At 45.7% G+C, this 21,647-nt stretch overlaps 2 long non-coding RNA genes across 4 annotated transcripts; both read left to right on the top strand.

The window, feature by feature from the left end:
* Nucleotides 1-2,073: 2,073 nt before the first annotated feature.
* Nucleotides 2,074-10,138, top strand: LOC127326058 (uncharacterized). Of its 2 annotated transcripts, XR_007867557.1 has the most exons (4): nt 2,074-2,324; nt 2,563-2,794; nt 2,969-3,252; nt 10,037-10,138. It is a non-coding gene; the product is annotated as an uncharacterized lncRNA (long non-coding RNA). The 2 variants fall into 2 exon arrangements; XR_007867556.1 differs by having other exon boundaries at nt 2,563-3,252.
* A 16-nt stretch (nt 10,139-10,154) lies between these two features.
* On the top strand, nt 10,155-19,419 carry LOC127326056 (uncharacterized). 2 transcript variants are annotated; one of them, XR_007867554.1, is made up of 2 exons: nt 10,155-11,950; nt 19,231-19,419. It is a non-coding gene; the product is annotated as an uncharacterized lncRNA (long non-coding RNA). The 2 variants fall into 2 exon arrangements; XR_007867555.1 differs by having other exon boundaries at nt 18,644-19,419.
* The last annotated feature ends 2,228 nt before the right edge of the window (nt 19,420-21,647 follow it).

Raw genomic sequence — 21,647 nt, 5'->3', positions numbered from 1 at the left:
TCTCTTTATGTGATTTCAAAACTGAAAAAGCTCTAGCACATGATTTAATCCCTGCTTCCCTCTGCGAAGGGCCTGTCTTTTACTTTATGATGAGTCAGTAAACCTATTTCCCTCCATCTCAAGCAGGCATTTGAGTAGTTGTGATCGAACCATTATATTGTGATTTGCTTCATCATGTCTTTTATTCTTCCTTGTTTAGTACAAGTTTTATCTGAATGAATATATCTTTGCAAGTTATCAATGATCATGAGGAGACTATTATGATTGAGTATGCAAGTTGTGCAATATAAACTTTAACATGAGAGCGCTGCTCGATAGATAAATATAACCTGTTAATTGTTCTCTGACCAAGAACGAAGTTTGCCATCACCAACTATGATTTCTTATGCACCTTTATTTGTGATTACCTTATACTTGTTTCAAGTTGAGTCATATGAGGAAGTTGTTTACTACAATGTCTTGTGTGAATGAATATGATGCTTCTTGTCCGTATTCTATTTATCGACTCTTCACTCCATAAACATGTGGTCCTGTTTACTGAGTTCAGTTTCGCTTGGGGACAAGCGAAGTCTAAGCTTGGGGGAGTTGATACGTCCAATTTGCATCACTATTTTGTATCATAATTTGGACATAATACTTATGTTATTTCATCTATTTTGCATGTTTCATGATTATTGGAGGATCGAGCGCCGGAGCCAGGATTCTGCTGGAAAAAGCACCGTCAGAATGCAATATTTCGGAAGATCAACAGCTGATGGAAATTATACCAAAAATCCTATTTTTCCAGATGACGAAGGAAGCCAGAAGGGGGAGCCGAGGGGACCCGAGGTGGGCCCAGACCATAGGCCGGCGCGGCCCAAGGGCTGGCCGCGCCGCCCAGTGAGGAGGGGGGCCCACAGCCCCTCTCGCCTCCTTTTCTTCGCGAAATCCTTCGTCCCGAAGACCTAAGCCACAGAGGGTACCTCGCGAAGAGTTACAGCCGCCTCTGCGGGGCGGAGAACACCAGAGAGAAAAGAGCTCTCCGGCGGGCTGAGATCCGCCGGGGAAATTCCCTCCGGGAGGGGGAAATCGACGCCATCGTCACCGTCATCGAGCTGGACATCATCTCCATCACCATCATCATCATCTCCACCATCATCACCGCCGTCTCCACCGCTGGACATCGTCACCGCCGTAGCAATTTGGGTTTGATCTTGATTGTTTGATAGGGGAAACTCTCCCGGTATTGATTTCTACTTGTTATTGATGCTATTGAGTGAAACCGTTGAACCAAGGTTTATGTTCAGATTGTTATTCATCATCATATCACCTCTGATCATGTTCCATATGATGTCTCGTGAGTAGTTCGTTTAGTTCTTGAGGACATGGGTGAAGTCTAAATGTTAGTAGTGAAGTATGGTTGAGTAATATTCAATGTTATGATATTTAAGTTGTGGTGTTATTCTTCTAGTGGTGTCGTGTGAACGTCGACTACACGACACTTCACCTTTATGGGCCTAGGGGAATGCATCTTGTACTCGTTTGCCAATTGCGGGGTTGCCGGAGTGACAGAAACCTAAGCCCCCATTGGTATATCGATGCAGGAGGGATAGCAGGATCTCAGAGTTTAAGGCTGTGGTTAGATTTATTCTTAATTACTTTCTTGTAGTTGCGGATGCTTGCAAGGGGTATAATCACAAGTATGTATTAGTCCTAGGAAGGGAGGTACATTAGCATAGGTTCACCCACACAACACTTATCAAAACAATGAAGATTAATTAGCCGTATGTAGCGAAAGCACTAGACTAAAATCCCGTGTGTCCTCGAGAACGTTTGGTCATTATAAGTAAACAAACCGGCTTGTCCTTTGTGCTAAAAAGGATTGGGCCACTCGCTGCAATTGTTACTCTCGCACTTTACTTACTCGTACTTTATTCAACTGCTGCATCAAAACCCCCTGAATACTTGTCCGTGAGCATTTACAGTGAATCCTTCATCGAAACTGCTTGTCAACACCTTCTGCTCCTCGTTGGGTTCGACACTCTTACTTATCGAAGATACTGCGATACACCCCCTATACTTGTGGGTCATCACTGACCTACCATTCTTCCCTTGCAAATCTTGTTCTCTCGCGATGATGGCGGGACGTGTGGCAACTGCCAGAGGGCAATGGCAACAGCGAGGGAGCGGTATTGACGCATCCACGGGGATGCGTCTCGAAGATCCTGCGTCGGGCAAAGATGGCGGGACGTGCAGCTCCGGCAACGGCGTGTGGCGCCCTTGGTGATGGTGGAAAGCCACGTCTGCGACGTGAGCTCGATGAGATCACGCAAGCCTAGGACTAGGTGAGCTGATGCGGATGGTTCATCATCTTGTTGTTCTTCTGTAAGCACCGCTCGAGGAGTCAATTCGATCCTGGAAACTTTGGAGTACTGTATTTTATTTTGCGATTAATTGCTACTTAGTGAGTGGTATGTCAAATTGATGAGATCCATCGGTACTATCTTCGACCAGCCTATGTGTGATTCTATCCTCCTCGGATTGTAACTGAATTTTCCTTTTTACAATCTCCATCTTGTACAGGTAGCCCTTGAAATGGCTTCACCGTGCCCAGTTCAGGATGGAGCGCTTCAACAACGATGGCCGAGTGCTCCTGCGGGGAAATGAAAAGGGCAGCAATGGACCTGCAGATGAATCCGGAAGGCTGGGATAGGCATCCTCAGGAGCTGCTGTACAGGATCCACACGAATTTATTCTAAACCTAGAGTTCATCACACGTTCCGGTCCACTGCTGTCCCACACTCCCCAGCCAAAGGTCCCGCATCTCCTTTCCTCCTCAAATTGATGAAAAACGCAAACTAATTAGTTTCCTAATAATCTTTTCAATGCAACATGATGATCATATTCACTATGTTTCTCAGTTTGGTATTCCAAGGGAACATGTGAGTGTAAGCAAAATTAATTTACATGTTGTTTGTTGCATCTACAGAGGTTTATGCAGGTTAACACGGCTGTCATTCCGAAGAGCGTGACGAAGGGCAGATCTGAGACCTGCGCAAGAAACGTTAATGTCCCCTGGAACACCCCAACATGGCATACACGTAAAAGTTGTGCATAGAGACATTCGCTCAATTCTTTTCATCCATTTTTCTTTTGGGAGAAGTAGAGCATTTTCAACTTTCAGGTGGATTGGATACTTTTCTGGACAGTGTGGTTAGTATCAAATCACCAGATTGAAGAATGTAGTGATAGGATGTGTTGTTCTTGACAAAGGTTGATGTAGCCCCGGTCACCGACGTCGCTACACCAAGACCATCAAGGGCAGCCCCGCCTATCGTCGACGCTACACCATGGCCAAAGAGTCCCCCAAGTGAACCTTCAACCCTAACCCACGCTACACGCGACAAGGTGAACTCCTTCCTCTTGATACTCGACCTCGTAGATACCTTGAATGGAATGCTACCTCATGTCGGCATGTTATATGTCATTAGGTACAAGAGTCATCGAGGACCGGAGAGGAGGAACACCCATGGTGCAAGGAAGCGAGGGAAGGGAAGAGGAGCCACTCATCATGGTGCAAGGAAGAAGAAGAAGAAGAAGAAGAAGAAGAAGGAAGAGGAAGAAGAGGCAAGAGAGGGAAAAGGGCCAGGCCGGCCCCAGGCCCGGTCTGACCGGCCCCCAGACCGGACTGCCCGGTTTCGACCGGATTCTCCGCCTGTGCCATCCGGAAGCAATCCCGAGGCTCCCGAAGCCCCGCCCGGTCACCGCCCGGTCCAGGATCCGGTTTGGACCGGATGGGCCGGTCCCAGACCCGGTCCAACTGGCCCTGTGACCGGATTTCACGGGTTTGACCCCACCAACCTGTACCCGTTCGACCCGAGCTACCTTGTATGCCTATATAAGCACCCCGGTCGCCCCCTTACCTCTTTAGACAAGATGATAGCTTAAACATGAAGATGAGCTTTGTCTCCCTAGGGTTTCATCCCCTTTGTATCAAGGCTACCTATGTTGGATGATTGGATTTGGTGTGTGAGATTCTAGTGTTACCCACTCTCTCTCCCACTCCTAGATTCATCTCCCTCACCAATCTCTCCGCTCGGAATTCTACCGCGTGTCTCTTTCGGGTTGATTCTATTGGCGTGGTCCATCGTGCCACGGGGTAAGTATCGATTGTATCGGGTTGGTGTGCGTGCGTGAGTTCATCGTGTTCATCGTGTTCTTCGCGTTCTCCCTCTCTCCCTCCTTTGGATTTCGGGTTAACCGCAAGATCGGGCCACACACGGGGTCTTAGACCTCATCATATGGTATCAGCAGCCTTTGGTTTCCGCGGATTTGACCCCCCACCCATCCAATTTCGTCTCTAAAAATTTTCCCCAAAAAATCCCCAAAAATAGCCCTAATTTGCCTCTTGACCGATCTGCGATTTCGTTGCGTTTTGAGTGGTTTTGGTCCATGGATTTGGTGTTGGAGTGCTTGATCTACTATCTCCCCAACTTTTAGCCCCCAATTTCATCGTTTCCCCTCCGTTTTGGTCAATTTGGTCGATTTTCGTGAAGAACAGGAGAGAGAAACTGCGTCCCGGTTGAGAAATCCGGTCAACCGGGCTGCAGACCGGCCGGGCCAGCCCAGAACCCGGTCGACCGGCCGTGTGACCGGCCAGGCCGGTCCCAGGTCCGGCCCAACCGGCCCCTGGACCGGGCGCCACCCCTCCACCTCCACCGCCGACCACCGCCACTCCTCTCCTCCACCGGCAAGCACCGCCATCATCCCCAACCACCGGCAAACACCACCGCGGCCCCAACAAACACCGCCGCATCTGCAAGAGCATCGACACCACCACCACCGGCATACCACCGCCACCACCGCCAAGCTATTTTGACCAATTTCTTCCGCTAACTTGTGTTTGCTTGTTCCGGTTTGAGTGCCTTGTTTGTGACACTAACCCGCAGCTCCGACGCAAGCGACGACATCCGAGGCACCCCGAGCTTGCAACCGTACTCTTGACATCACCGCCATCATCGCAAGTTGTGTGTTCATCACCGCCTAACATCTTAGGTATAACTTGCATTCCCTTGTAACCCCTCTTCTTTTGCGATCTATCCTATCGAGCATTGCTTATCTAGTGTTGCGAGACATTGCACGTGGCCCCGCTTGTGAGGTGTGTGTGTGTAGTGTGGAGTCAAGCTTCTAAGCAAAACTCGTGTGGCAAGATAGCAAGAGCGAGCTAACGCTAACATAGAGTGTGAAAAAGAAAGAAAAGCACAAAAAGAGTGCAAGTGCCATCATACATACAAAAGTGTACAAAGTGCCACCATAGATACAAGAGTGCAAGTGCCACCATATACAAAAGAGTCATAAGCTTTTAAGCAAAAGAGAGATAAGAGAAGAGAGGCCACGTGTGAATCTTGTTGTCTCTTCGTTTGCAACCAAAGCTTTGATCTCTTCTTGTGTTAGTGTGACACCGAGCACCCTTGCTTAAGGGCTTCATACACTTTTCCGCTCATTCCTTGGTCGCACTAACCCCATTCATCTCGTGTGTGCGTTCCACATCTTTTCCGTGTTTATAGTGATCACCGCTTTGACATTTGAATTTTTGGATTTCACCCACTCTTGACAACATACTTGATTTCAGATTTCGTCTTTTGGCTTTCCACCATACTCACCTAACACCATATTTGCTAGCTTTTGCGTGTATTTTTGTGTGAGTACCCGATACAATTGTTCTAACTCTCGGTTTTGTTGGATCACCCCAATCTTGTCATACCACGGTAAGATTGCGAGGTAGTGTTCTTCCACTAACATACACCATATAGATACCATCGTGCTAACATGGATAGCGAAGATGAAGATACGGAGGAGTACACGGAGCACTTCGAGGAGGATACCTCTTCAAGCACCGCGGATGTGGAGGAACATGTGGAGCTCTACACCGACTATGGCTCCGCGAGCATCGCCAACATGACCGACATCGAGGAGCTCTACACCGACTATGGCTCCGCGAGCATCGCCAACATGGACGACATGGTGGAGCACCACTTTGAGGACGACATCGACGAGCTCTACATCGACAATGGCTCATCAAGCATGGACGACATGGTGGAGCAACGCCACGCCTACGACATCGACACCATGGTGGAGCCCCACCTCGACTCCACCTTGAACAACGCCGATGCTCCCACATACCCCTACTTAGCCAATGGAGCTACATATGAAGATGGAGGACCTCCACGATGGCACCATCATATGGATCATCAAGAGCGTCCTCATCATGATCGTCATCGACACTCGTCTACGAGCTCCACAAGGCGCCACCATGAGAATGCTTATGCACAAGATCATCGACTTCAAGTACACCATTTGGAGCATCAAGAGCGTCCCCATCATGAGCGTCATCGACACTCTTCTCCAAGCTCCACAAGGCGCCGCAAGCAACATGCCAAGTCGCATGAGCCATCATCTAGGCATGGCAAGGACCGTCATCGACATACGTCACCACATGAGCTTCGCCGCCACAAGCCACTTCATGATCGCCATCGACCAACATCTTCCACGAGTCTTCGACGACACCACTCAAGCCATGGTGATAATGCACGAAGACGAGAGCCTCGACATGAAGGCGACAAACACCATGATAGGATGCCTACCACTCCAAGGATAGCAAGTGCACATCGAGCATACCTCCCTCATAAGGCGACTTCCACCTCTTGTGCCACCACCACAATGGCCTCTACCTCGTCACGTGCCTATGGACTCCGATGCTACAAGTGCAAGCAACAAGGCCACCCTCCACGGGAATGTCCCAATCTCCTATGTGAGGTGTGCAAGGCCAAGGGTCACGTGGCATGGCAATGCACAACGCCAAGCGCCAAGACGCTCTACTTCGACAAGCTACAAGCACAAGTCCCCAAGATGCCTATTGCGCCAACACTTCAAGATGAAGATCGCCAAGGTGAACTCAAGGGCGAAGTTGAGCCGAGCCTAGCTCTCATCAACACCATGGCGCCACCGCTTGAGGATGACTTAGGAGGCGATGGAGTTGAGCATGGTGACCATGGGATTCTCCCTTCACCTATGGAGGCGCATGGAGTTGAGATGGTTGAGCATGGGAATTTCCCTTCAACCAAGGAGGCGCATGGAGATGAGAAAGTCGAGCCTACTCCACTATGCTTGATTGATGAGTTGGTACCAATCCCATGTGAGCATGAGAGCCACTTAGCCCACTTGAGTAAGAGTGATAGTGAGTTGAGTGACTTCCACCCCATATGTGAGTTTGAGTGCTTCCGTTTGGAGGACATGAGTGATACACAAAGTGAGTTGAGAGAGGTAGATGATAGGTCCATGGAGGACATCGCTTTTGCTAACACATTAACCTCTCCCTCGTTTGTGTCTTCTTATGTTGCACTAGGTTCCACGGAGGATGAGTTCCCGCTCATGGAGACGATGTACATGGTGCATGACGATGATGATATCTCACCATGCTTGCTCCAAGATGGATATGTCGACCACATGGATCCTCCTTCCACAACACCTACCTCAAATGAGTCGGCCTACAAAGGTAACAACATAGGTGTTGATGATGCCATGATCCCACTAGTGGACATGATGACTCATGAATGCATGCATGATCTTGATGACCCATTTGCTACGTCACATGCTACTTTCACTTTCCCATGTGATGCTTTGCTTGATAACATTGTTGATCATGTGGAATTGAGTGCTTGTGATACCATGACCATGCCATGCTATGAGAGCTTCAATTTTCCTACCATTGCTTGCAATATGTTACCTACTTGCTCTTTCACATGTATTGCTTGCAATGACAATGATGATATTAGCTTCCGCATGCTTTGCCCAAAATGTTTGCACTACTCCATGATCGTTGCATCCAAGATTGTGAACAATTCCCCTTTCTTATGCTTGGTATGCAAACATGCTTATTTCATTGTCCACGAGATGGCCCCCATAGCCTTCTCCATTTTTGATGATCATGAGTACCCACATACCACACATGCACCTTCATGCCATTTGCAATATCGCCATGCATTTCATACTATCTTGCTTGACACTAATGGTGATGTGCACAAGTCGTGGAACATCATGATGGATGATGTGTTCCTCTACCATGCACATACGCTCTTTGTTTTGCTCATTCCATGTGTAGGTACCCGACCATCAACTTCGACCGCTACGGAGCATGAGCTCATGAAACGCGCAATTGAGAGCTACCCCAACAAGGACGAGATACATGACCCGACCAATGGGATTCATGCCAAAGGGTATGTTCCCAAACGCCTTCGCCCTCGTGTGTTTCCGGCTTGCATTGTCGAGTTTCCGGTTTGGTCCGTTGCCTCGTCACCTCTTTTGCTTCTTTTGCAACATATCTTGACACATCTTGTTGGCACAATGATTGTTGGATGTCTTGATGCTTTCATCATACACTCCGAGATTCTCAAGGACCATGTCGTACATGTGAGAGATACCTTATGCATCTTGTGCCACATGTCACACAAAAAGTTGCCCTTCTTTGGATTTTTCATTTCATCTTTGGCATTTGCATTGGATTCTTTGACACTTGAGGATACCCATACTAGGCTCACGCCAACCATACTTTCCCAAGCTCGAAGTTTCCATCTCTTTCCCATTGCACATAACAATTTTGCCCAAAATTTTGCCACCGATACTTGCCTTTTGATTGTTCCATTTGTGTGGGACAATGCTACACCACACATTTTTGACACCATACAACTCTTACATGCACAAATTTTTGCCCTTCCACATGTTGGATACACCCACACTCTTTTGGTTCCCATTTTTGCCAAATGCCTCTTGGAGCTTTCCCTTCGCAAGTGGTTTTTCTCCAAGTTCTTCTTCGACCGCGACTACCCAACTCTACATGGGACAACCGTCATGGACTACCTCTTCGATGAGGAGAAACAAGAGTCGAGGACGACTCTTCCCCAAGGGGGGGGGGAGATGATGTAGCCCCGGTCACCGATGTCGCTACACCAAGACCATCAAGGGCAGCCCCACCTATCGTCGACGCTACACCATGGCCAAAGAGTCCCCCAAGTGAACCTTCAACCCTAACCCACGCTACACGCGACAAGGTGAACTCCTTCCTCTTGATACTCGACCTCGTAGATACCTTGAATGGAATGCTACCTCATGTCGGCATGTTATATGTCATTAGGTACAAGAGTCATCGAGGACCGGAGAGGAGGAACACCCATGGTGCAAGGAAGCGAGGGAAGGGAAGAGGAGCCACTCATCATGGTGCAAGGAAGAAGAAGAAGAAGAAGAAGAAGAAGAAGAAGAAGAAGAAGAAGGAAGAGGAAGAAGAGGCAAGAGAGGGAAAAGGGCCAGGCCGGCCCCAGGCCCGGTCTGACCGGCCCTATGACCGGCCAGGCCGGCCCCAGGCCCGGTCTGACCGGCCCCCAGACCGGACTGCCCGGTTTCGACCGGATTCTCCGCCTGTGCCATCCGGAAGCAATCCCGGGGCTCCCGAAGCCCCGCCCGGTCCAGGATCCGGTTTGGACCGGATGGGCCGGTCCCAGACCCGGTCCAACTGGCCCTGTGACCGGATTTCACGGGTTTGACCCCACCAACCTGTACCCGTTCGACCCGAGCTGCCTTGTATGCCTATATAAGCACCCCGGTCGCCCCCTTACCTCTTTAGACAAGATGATAGCTTAAACATGAAGATGAGCTTTGTCTCCCTAGGGTTTCATCCCCTTTGTATCAAGGCTACCTATGTTGGATGATTGGATTTGGTGTGTGAGATTCTAGTGTTACCCACTCTCTCTCCCACTCCTAGATTCATCTCCCTCACCAATCTCTCCGCTCGGAATTCTACCGCGTGTCTCTTCCGGGTTGATTCTATTGGCGTGGTCCATCGAGCCACGGGGTAAGTATCGATTGTATCGGGTTGGTGTGCGTGCGTGAGTTCATCGTGTTCTTCGTGTTCATCGTGTTCTTCGCGTTCTCCCTCTCTCCCTCCTTTGGATTTCGGGTCAACCGCAAGATCGGGCCACACACGGGGTCTTAGACCTCATCAAAGGTACCATAGGGACATTTCTGAAGACTACTCATGTTCGGAAAAGAGTAATCGATTCTTTTCCTATTCCTCTTGATTTCCCCCAGTAATATTGCCTCAATTTGATCCATGGTTGAGTCATGTTCGACTTTTTATAATTTTGCTTAGATGCTAAACGAATCTGAAAATAATTTCATGCTTTTCAACAAGCCTTCATGCAATTTCGCAAAAAATAGGCTTCATGCAAACAAAATGGTTGGAATAATGACTCGATTTTGATTTTGTAGACATGAAAACAAGTGCAACCTCCCAGATCCATTTTTCAGAAATTTTGAACTTGGCATCCTAGAATTCTCATTGTGACAACTTGTTTGTCAGAATGACATCTTGTTCCAACCTTCAAAGATAAACCTCTTACTGAGGAGTATGGCAACTAATGGTGAGTATGATACTTGCGCCTTGTGGTACCAACGTTTTAGTGTTGACATAGAAGTTTTTGGTAGAATAATGTTAGAATTTTGTAGTTCTTATTGCTCTCATATATTTAGGTTCAACGACATGCCAATTGATGATTTATACAGTGCTGTTTTAATTTATTTATTTTGCAATTCTATACTTCTAACTTAAGAAAAATATATTTACATAGAGGCAATGTAGTATTTTATTAAATACTTTGATTGTCGGGAGTGTCATATATTTCTATTCTGCAAGACAGATGGTGGATCAATTGCAATAGCTGACCAATATATAGAGATAGGTATGCAAATTTCAGTTCCATATTTCGTGATTCCATATATTTACATAATTCCCTATAATTATGCTGACATAATAGATGGGCGCGGCAACTCGCGCCACCATGCACTCGAAGATGAAGTGAGAGCTTGCTTGGAGGGCCTGGAGCTTAGCCTCCAACATAGCCACATGGTTGCATGCTCAGTATCTATGTGTTCATGCCTACAAAACTACTGCACACTATAATCTGTCTGCAGTGTCACGGACAAGAATGTCACCTTCTCCGGTCAAATACCAAAGGCAGCCGTGCAGTCTCTTTTTCTTCAGTAGCATAACGCATAATGCATAATGCTTCTCCAGTGGCTGCTGAGCTTTACTTCCATGCCCATACTTGGATATAGCTTGCATATAAAGCAATTCCACATTGCAGGTACAGATTTTGGAGTATTCAAAATGACCATCCTTTATTTCTTAATTCTTACTTGGTTCCAATGCCTACTATTGTCAAAATGACCATCCTTTATTTCTTAATTCTTACTTGGTTCCAATGCCTACTATCAGTGAGATCTTCATGATTAATCAGGTGGAGGAACATAAGTTTCTCATTAAACCAATTGCTCAAAGGAGGCATATGTCCTCCAGTTAGGTTGGATAGTTAAGTAATATATTTATTATGTATTACTGGATACTGAGCAATATATTTCCTTTACCAAGGTGCACACAATTTTATTGAATTTAGACTTTTGATGGTACAAGCTGTATGTTCTATAGTTTTTCGTATGTGCTTCGGTGCAGCTTTATTTCTTGATTCACTATGACAACTGGCATTCTAAGTATGCCAAACATGAATTTCAGTTGATTGGTTTGCTTAGTTGGGTTTGAATGATAGCTGACTTTCCTTTTTTTCGGAGGTAGAAAATATTCTGAAGAAAATGCATATGGAGCAATCTTGAGGGTGTTGTTTATCAGGCGAGAGGTATGTTTGTTACCTTAGTCCACATAGTTTACTATATCTAATTTACTGTTATCAATCTGGAAGGTAACTGATTCTAACATGCAATTAAAATTCAATCTAAAACACGCTGATTGCTCAACATTGGCATGAATGCGGAAGTGACCTTTTGGTATTGCTCGACAAGCAATGGTACGGTACGAAGACCAAAGAATGCTGACTAGAGTGAGCTCTGCCATCTGTGTACAAATTGGGTAAAAATCGTATGAGTTTTCTGTTTTCTTATGTTTTTATAATCTATATCTATCTATACCTAATAATAAAGAAAATAAGGTTTCTTGTTCGTCCGTTTTTTAATGCCCTCAAAGTTGTACAAAATTACCCACCACTGCCATGGGTAAGTGAAAAACGTTTCGGTTGTTTTGTTTCTTCGTCGCGTCCCAATTTCCACGCCCGTGGTCCGACTTCCGAAATTACCCCTGAGCTCGATCCCCACCGCAGCATCCGTACCGTACCCTGTCGCCGGTGACCTCCCTTCCCTAACCCTGCCTCTGCCCCCGGTCGTCGGTGCCGCTTGAGCTCGATCCATACACCCTCCTCGGTCGCAGGCTCGAGCAGGCCAACTATTCGCGAGCAATACGTGGGTGTGGTCGGTCAGGTCGAGCGCGTACGCGCGAGTGGAGAGGCGCGTTGGGTGTGGTTGGCCGGCTCGAGCGCGCGCACGCGAGTGGAGGCAGGCCGCGCTGGTGGGAAGCGGCAGGCATCTGACAGCGGAGGAACCGAGTTGAGATGCTTGCGCGTGGTGGCAGTGAAGCGATTGGAGCAGGCGGGAGCAGAACCTTGACCTGCTGCTCATGTTGGCTGTGGCAAGGATGCAGAGGGTCAGTGGCGCCGGCGATAGGCGGTGATGCGATGCACGACGGTGACGAGCTGCACCGAGTGGTGGTGGTCAGCCTGGGGATGAGGCCGTCCCTACCGGCCCTAACCTCCGGCTGGACACCAAGAAACAGTGAAACACTACCCCGTTCCATCTCAGCTTCGGTAGAATTAGCCTCTTCAATAAAGTGAATCTGATTAGTGGATTGTCTCTTCTTCCCCTTTTCGTGCTAGCCATGACAGCAAGCTAGAGTCCCCGGGAGATGTGTGAAGCCTCGATCTGATGCCAAGCAGCAGCTCTGCGCCTCAGCCTCTGGTCCGGCTCCGGCGCGTTTCCTCCGCGCACAGAACTGGCAGAACCACCTTCGGTGCGTCGCCTCCACGCGCGGAAACCTCTGAAGTGGCGAATTGCCCCTGGGCTCAATAACTGCTTTTTGATGCTAGCAGAACAAGGAACACGGTGGGTGCTACCAGAGCGAGCAGAATAAAGGATTAGTTCTCTATTGATTTTTTTTAGAAGAACGACAAGTATCTACCTCCTGGGTGCGATATGCATTTCGGACAGAAAATAAGAGTACATAGCTCGTGGGTAAGCTGCATTGTATACGGTGGTTGAATTTAAATACAAATATCTTATATTGTTGAATTAAGATGCACTACTCCCTCCTGTTGAAAAATAATTGGCTCAAAAATAAATGTATCTACCCACTAAAATATGTCTAAATATGTCTATTGTGGGAAAATTATTTTTGATCGGAGTGAGTACAAAATTTCTATTTGTATCCTATTCAGGACCTCGGATTAAAAATAAGATTGTGAATGAACATAAGGTTTACAGTGAATAAATATTACGTGTCACATGAAAATATGGAATTGTCCACCTCCCAAACTATATGGTGAACAAAATAGGGAACTGTCGTACATTTGAGACTCACCCGCGGAGATGTACTAATAGAAAGAGAACACATGTCGCCACAAAAACATGAACCATGCATGCAACATCCCTACACAAAACCATGACACGCATTACACTTTGTTTTTACAATAACGCAGTATACATTTATGTATGTGTTAAAAAAGAACACCATTTCATGACAATGGGATTACAATCGCCAAGGAAGATGTGTCATTTTTAATGGTAGCACGATCATACGAGAAAGCGATCCTTCAATACATAAATTATCAACTTCTTATAAAATGCTTAATAAGAATTCTAAGCGAACGGAGGACCGTAGCAACGCACGGGCATATTTCCAAGTATCTATACCTAATAATAAAGGAGCTAAGGTTTCTGCCAAAATTTTCGTCCAACAAATTTTAGGACCGTTTTGCCCTCCCACCAAATCCCATAATACGCATATAATGCCACAATACCGTTTCGTTTAGTTCGTTTTCTATTCTCTCCGTGCCCAACCTCCGCGAGGGTGCGAGGAGACCGCCCGCGTCCGCCCTGCGGCTCTTCAGCGATTCTTTGCTCTGTGTGGGCCTTTCGGCCTTGGGCCTGGCTAAGCCACCGGATGGGTACTGGTTCGGCTCGCGCAAAACTGCGAGGAGAGACGGACGAACGGGCCAATCCCATCTCAATCGGATCGATTCCTTTCCATCCAGCTTTTTAGTCCCAACTCGAATCCTTATAGAGAATTCCACCGGTTTAAATACACACATATTGGCTGCATTATCACCAAGGTGCCTCCAAAGTAACAAGCAACATGTTGGCTAATATGAGTTGGTGCACACATGGACGGACATTGAGATATTGGACGGCGGCGTAGAGGATTCGGCATTTCGAGCTCGGTTGGTTGTATCTGCTTCGATAGCAGAGTGCGGGGGCGAGAGATTGAGAGAGAGTTGACTTGATCCAGATAGGAAGGAAACACGAGCCAGGCTCGTTAGCGGAAGAATCGTTGGAGTTAGGTGGGCTGACCGGCTCCCCACTTAAAAATCTCTTCTATTTTTATTTTTCCTGGCTTTGAAAGGCTAAAAAAGAAACTTGCAAATTATGTTCGCCAATACATCATGTGGGCTTGGAAATTATTTTTTTATATTTTTCCTGGCTTTGAAAGGCTAAAAAAGAAACTTGCAAATTATGTTTGCCAATACATCATGTGGGCTTGGAAATTATTTATCTATGCTTGTAAATTATGTTTACATGTGGTTAAGATCTTTTTAAATCACTATGGGAGCTACACAAATGTCATCCGGGAGGCAGTTGTGCGGTGTGAATAGTCGGCAATGGCCATACATATTATTGGCTCTACGCGCTCGGCAACCATCGCCCATAGTGTATACACGTAGATTTTTCTCTCCCGCTGCAGCGCGCGCAGTAAATCATAATACATCAAATTACCACTGTACCGGTTCAGTTTAACCTTATTTTCCTGCTCCCACCGAGACCCTCGAGAGCTCGGGCAGGGATGGCCGCCGCGAGCTTCGGCAGGCGCCCGCGTACGGGCCATGGCGATGGTGGCCACGGCGAGCTCGCAAGGATGACCGCGGTTGAGCTCGAGCAACGAACGACCACGGAGCTCCCGGCAGGGACGGGCGCGGCGAGCTCCGGCGAGGGCGGGCGTGGTGCGGCATGGGCGGCCTGGTGAGCTCCGCAAGCGAGCAAGCGCGGCGAGTTCCAGCTTCGGCAAAGAACGAGCGGAAAAGCATGTCAATCTTCTCGTACAGGAAACAGAGTCAACAGTTCAACGCTGAACGTGAAAGAAGAAAAGTATAGATAAGAATGCACGGAAAGCAAATAATCGACAATATAGTCAGTTGATGTGGAGACACAATCTAAGAAACGGATCTAGAAAAATTGATTGGAAAAGAACATCCTGAGATCATAAAAGCAAAACTCCCAAAGTCATGGATGGAAAGAATGCCACACATCTCCCTCTAAAAAGAGAAACAAAGTGGCCGGCGCCACGAGCACTACTGTGAGTTATCCCCAAATCAACGTATATTGCAACGAATTTTCTAAATATTGGTAAACTTTCACAATTTGGACGAATAGCGGTGGTTTTTCAAACTTGCTGCCGTAATGTGGTTATTTTTTGAAATCTGCTCGTCCTACCGAGTAGGAAAGAGAACCCTCCTAGAATTGGGAAACTTCTATCACCCTAACGAAGGAGGCTTGAAGATCAACCTAGATGCGACCATATGTCCACCTGGGAAAAGTATACCCTGAGACAAATTAAGACGACGACCCAAGGATATGGAGCACATCCTACCGATGATGACGGCGAGCGTCCCGCAAAAATGACTGCAAGCGAAGGTGGGCGCAAGCGCTAGCGAGGAGTTGACTCCAGCATGACGATAACTTCTAAGGGTGGTCACACCGGTGAGGAAGCAAACTCGGCAAGCGGTGCCTCAATCCTTTGTTGTACAAGGCTTAAATAGATAGGTTGGGTGTTTCCCGATTTTAAAATTGCCTCAAACAAATTTAGTACAATTTGAGTCTTGTTGTAGTAGATTTGTGTTGCTATTCCTACATGATACTGGTTCTTAGAGTAGCATCTTACCATATCAAAAACGATTTGCTCCATCAATAAATATTTAACAAAACAACCGGTTATAGACAAAAACATTGTTTGTTTTACGAACTTTGCGTTTTAGCTCGTCATAAATTCTCGATGAGGGGTGCAAACGAAAAAAATAGAGAGCAATGAAAGAATGAAAGAAAGAGGCATGACCGGTACAAATGTACCACACAACTATGTAACCTCGCCCAAGGGTGGTGGGGCTAGCACAAAGACGTTGTTTGTGTCCTATGCTACAACAAACAACTATGGGATAGACTTGCGATTGCTCCGTAGCGAAGCATAATAAAAGCAAAAAAGCTTCTTGTTGATTCGTTTTTTATTACCCCTAAAGTTGAGCCAAATTACCCTCAATGCCACCGTTAAGTTAAACACCGTTTCGGCCACTGCTGCTATTTGTCTAAAATCCTCCCAGGACGAGTTCTTATCGGGAGCTCAAATCCCCTTTCCCCACGAAAGTTCGCTGTTATATAGATCCTCTTCTCTGCTAGCGATTCCTACGGAAATCTTCGCGGATGCTCGGTATTTTCCGCTCCACCCAGAAAAATAGCAGCGGTCTGGCGAGGCGAACAGCATCTGCAGTGCTACGGGTCGCCAACGTGGTCCCGTCGGCAATGGTAGGAGAAAGCCAAGGCGTAGGATCTGTGGTACTGCGTTTGAGAGTCTCGATTTCAAGCTTTTCCTAGCAGTACACGTCTTTTTCGGGGATGTAAGGATTGGTCGCGTGCTGCAAGGATTGACGACGCCGCTCGACTCCCCTGCGATGTCTTCTTCATGCGCGTACTCAACTTGGGGAAATCCAGCGATGGACTCGATCTGAGTCGAGGACTGGAGGTGGGGCTGGCCATCCTCCGATGCCGGGAGCCCGATGTCGTCCTCCCCTCCACGTGGGGTGCCGCTCAAGCAGATCACATGGCGGCGGAGCCAGGGCCGACCGGAGTTCCCAGGCCCTATCCCTGGAGTTCGTGGCTGAGTCTCCCTCTTGGTTGCCTGCGCCCGCGACAGCCACAAGACCTTCTGAGCGCCGCACCACCACATCGCGGGAGCATACCTCGAGGTCCCCGTGCGCCATCCGCCCTCCCATGATGCTCCAGCTGCCGGGGTACGGTGCAGAATAATTTCCGGTCCCCCAGTCCCGTCCACCGCTTCCTCCTCTTTTCTTGCACACGATTCTGATTTTTCTTGTTTCATACGATTGTTAACAAGAGCAGTACATGAGATTGGTTCTTTGATGCTGGTGCTTCATGGTAGATTATATGAAAGAGCAACTCTGCATTTGTCAAATTTGTGGTTTCAGAAGTATTGGGTTTATGATGTATTCTCTTCATTGACAAATGCGATGTTGCTTGCTGGTGTCTGGGCTCTGGGTACTGCTTGCAAAGGAGGAACCACGAGTAGTACTGCAATTAATCCAATCCATCTTCCAATTATTCTCAACGCCTCGGCCAAATTAGAAAACCAGTTAAATGCCAATGCTTCTGTATATGGCATCTTCATTTTCCTGTATCAAGGGATTACTTTTTCAGTTTTGGGAATCGTCAGTTGGCTGCAGAACTTGATAAGAGCTACTCACACTTTTGATTCCAGGACCGGTAACACAGTTTCCATTAGTATATATATAGTTATATAGATGTAGATTTTCATCACCCTGGATCAAGCGTCATATTCTAATCATGTATATGTGCTTCAGCTAGACAAATAGAATTGTGTCTTAACTAAATTATAATTTCACAGTGAAGTGCAAACATATACACATTCCTCCCATACTACAAACAAAGGAGCCTATCTGACTGTCATTTCACAGCTAAAGAGTTTCACATAAAGAATATTAAATGATGTTGAAAAAAAATAAAAATAGAATTATTTATATGCTCGTATTTAAAGAGATACTAATATTAGGTTATACTCATTAACTACGAAGAACTCCCCAACAATGTGTACCAATGAGATAGGTCCTTACCCTAATGTTGTTCACATCAACTACCATTACCAAGGTTAATTAATTGATTGAATCTGTGTTTATGTCGCAGTGGTACCAATGAGAAATTATTTAGCTTGATGCTGATTTTTCTTCCGGTGCAACACACGGGCACTTTTGCTAGTTTATATATTATAGCATAAGTAGTTTGACTACTGTCAGGCCAAGAGAAAATGAGCTAAAATTGACTATGTTGATTGTTGGCCAATGTTTTAGTTTAAGTACTGTCAGTCATCTGATATTATAGCAAATACATGGCTAATTGTCGATGTTGAATGATGCGCATGACAGAAGATTTTTTTTATAAGATCTTGCCTCCTCTTCTATATTTTGTTTTTATTCAAGCCTTTCCCGGGCTCTATCAATGTGAGACTTGCCCTCTTTTCTTTTTTCCTTCAATCCAGGCTCCCTTTATTGATAACTGTATAAATAAAAGCTTCAATCGATGTTGCTAATGTTTAAATCTTACTGCCTACAGGAAGTAGGATCCAAGTGATTGATGCTTTATATTTTCATTTAATTTGTGTCACAAAATTTTGGTCTGTGAAACATTTTTTCCTATATAGGGTCCCTTGGATCTCCTTATGTAGCCCCATCATTTTTTTACTTTCTCAGTTTGCTACAATATCAGGTAACTTTTATTTGCATGGTACATGTGATGAGTGTTGTAAATACTCTTTATGCACACGCCCTTTTAATTCTTTTGCATTGGTTTCCTGGTCATGTTTGTGAGGTCAAAATTGGTGAGAACAAAAAAGTTTACTTATTTAGAACTGCATAATCGTCCTGTGGGAAAACCCGCAATATTTAATGGTAAATTGTTCTCTCTCTCCATAGGATTTCACCTCAGTCCTATGCTTTTTTTTTTCTTGCTAGGTAATACTACTAAAATTAGGCAACAGCTTAACACATTGATTGGTCGCCAGTTAGTTTGTGTTCTTGATGAATATACAAATTAAGTGCCATCTGGCTTTCTTTTGCAAGACTTTTCTTCAGCAAAAATAAGAATAATTCAAACACATGCTAATGCACCCTTCCTGTGTTGTATGTGTAGGTTATTATATTCTTTCCATACAAACTAAAGAAATTTAAGTTGTTAGAAGTTCCGGCTCCTTTTTGCCCCTGTCATTTAACATCATTTTCTGGTGTGCAGGTTAGCAGGCAAGCTTGATGAAATAGGTCAACATGGTAACCTGTATCAACCTCTAGAACTTAGGATGTTGTTTAATGGTGTTTTTTATTTTCTTTATAATACTCATTATGATTATACAGTTCAGTAATTAAAGGAGTCGCATCCAGAATTTCCTGGTGTGACTAATGAAGTCAGGATTTCCCCCCTGTATTCTCTTCTTGACTCCTACTTTAATTTGACAGTTACCACAAAATTGTGAAGAAGTTAAATTGAACGTAGATGACTTAAGTGAAGTTTATATGATGTGTTCTTGAATGGATTGCCAATTATATAGAACATAATTGTATTATTAACTTGAAAAGATGGAATGTGGTGCTTAATTGTCAATGAGCTGCAACATGAATAATTTCAAGTCTTTATGCTGAGCTTGAGAGTTATAAGATTTATTTTAATAGGCTTAGAACAACATATTGTTATTACTACCTCCATACTGGTTTAATAAGCAAATAGGCATTTTGAGAAAGAAGTTTGACTACAAATTTGTTCAAAAAAATTATGAGATATATGATACAAAAATTATACCATTGGATTCATATTCAAAAAAGTTTCTAATAGTATAATTTTTGTGATACATATTTCATATTTTGTTGATCAAATTAGTATTTAAAGTTTTTTCTTGAAATGCGTAATAGGCCTATAATCCGGTATGGAGGTAGTACTTTTCACCTAAAGTTATTTGGCATTTACTAGGGCCAGAAGCACGCCTTTATGATTATCATATGGAATGTCGGCAATCGAAGTTAGGCTTGAACTTGCAGCATCATAGAGGTTTAATCATCGGACATGACCAAACTCTATACACACTGCTCAAAATATTTGACACAATGTCGTCACATATTTGCATCATTTCTATCATTCTATGGCAGGAAGGACGGGCGCAGCAACGCGCGCCATTATGATCTAGTACATCCTGTAAAATCGATGTTAACAGCCTAGCTACATGTGCACCGTGACAGGAGCTGCTTCCTGACAATCATGGGAGTACTCTTTCCAGTAGCTGACCATGACCTGCCCTCGCGGACGGAGCCCGTCCATTAGCGTGAGAGATTTGACGACTTGGCGCAGGTAAGGGCAGATCGTCACAGCGCTCGCCGGCATCAGGTCGCCCTGCTGACAGGCAACGTTCCTTCCGTCGTGGGGGCCTCTCCGTCAAGTGCACCGCCATCAAGCACATCCAAGAGAAAGGAAAGGATCCACCAGGGCTGATAAAAACAACACAGTCCCAAATCAACATTTAAATTTTCTAAAGTTTTCACACATTGTTTTACTGGAAGAAAATTTAGCAGGCATGCTTGAGACATTGACATACGGGACATATATTTCTCTCTATAGAGTGTACTCATGTACTCCAATTTGGTCCAGTATAAGAAATCCTCCCTGCGGTTTGACGGATCAAGAAAAATAATACGAGAATATGGTTCTAATAAAATTATAGTTTTCACCGTACAAACATTTACTTCCGATCCTTATTTTGATCATACACAATTCATATATTAAAAAATTTGTTGATTTTTTAATAACATGAGTCCAGCTGTTCTACTATGCAGAAATCATTCAACACAAGAACGAAAAGGAAAGAATGTTGCTTACTTTCAAAAATTATAATGCCCTTACACAAGTAGTTGGGTGTTCTCAACGGTAGGTCCTTAGTTGATCTTCTCATCCATTGGTATTTACTCAGATCCACTCATTACGAATTGACCATGGAGTCCTGCAGAAAAAAAAAACTGATTTAAGGTAGACAAATGGATTTTGCAAACTTGGGCGACACCATCAACAGAATCACCAAATCCTGAATGCTTTTCTTTTGACAGAACAATCCTGAAGGATTTCATTGAGTAGATCACATCAATAATCTATAGTAGCTCGGGGAAGTTCTGTCGCCATCGGCTTTCAGTTGAAGAAGGTTGCATCAGTTCAAGCTTATGGGAGATTGTTTACAGTCCCTGCTCCCCGCTGCATACACACAATCAATAGATTACGTAGTAGCATGTAAGTAAAATCTGGAGCACGCGTGCGTCCACGAGGTTAGCGAGCGTGGCTGGCGATGAAAACACAATTATGATTATAAGCTGGCCGACATTATGAACAGCCGATAGCCTAGATGGGCGCAAGACTCCACAAGGTTCCTTCAGCAGCTCGGAAGCATCGGTTTGCACCAACTCAGATAAGCCAACTCAATTTCCAGAGAAGAACGCACACCAACTGAACCACGCGTGCTCGGCAACAGCAATAGCCTGGTGACGCGCGAGCGGCGGCAAGTCAGCCAGGAGAACGGATGGATTGTTTTACTGCGGGGGCGAGGCGGCCTTACTGGCCAGGGAGAGCGCGCGGGAGGTAGAACTCGGCAGGCAACAGGAGCGCTTTCTTCCCGGACC

The sequence above is a fragment of the Lolium perenne genome, chromosome 6 (assembly GCF_019359855.2).
Source record: "Lolium perenne isolate Kyuss_39 chromosome 6, Kyuss_2.0, whole genome shotgun sequence".
In the NCBI taxonomy this organism is placed as follows: Eukaryota; Viridiplantae; Streptophyta; class Magnoliopsida; order Poales; family Poaceae; genus Lolium; species Lolium perenne.
This window is presented reverse-complemented; position numbering and strand designations above follow the sequence as displayed.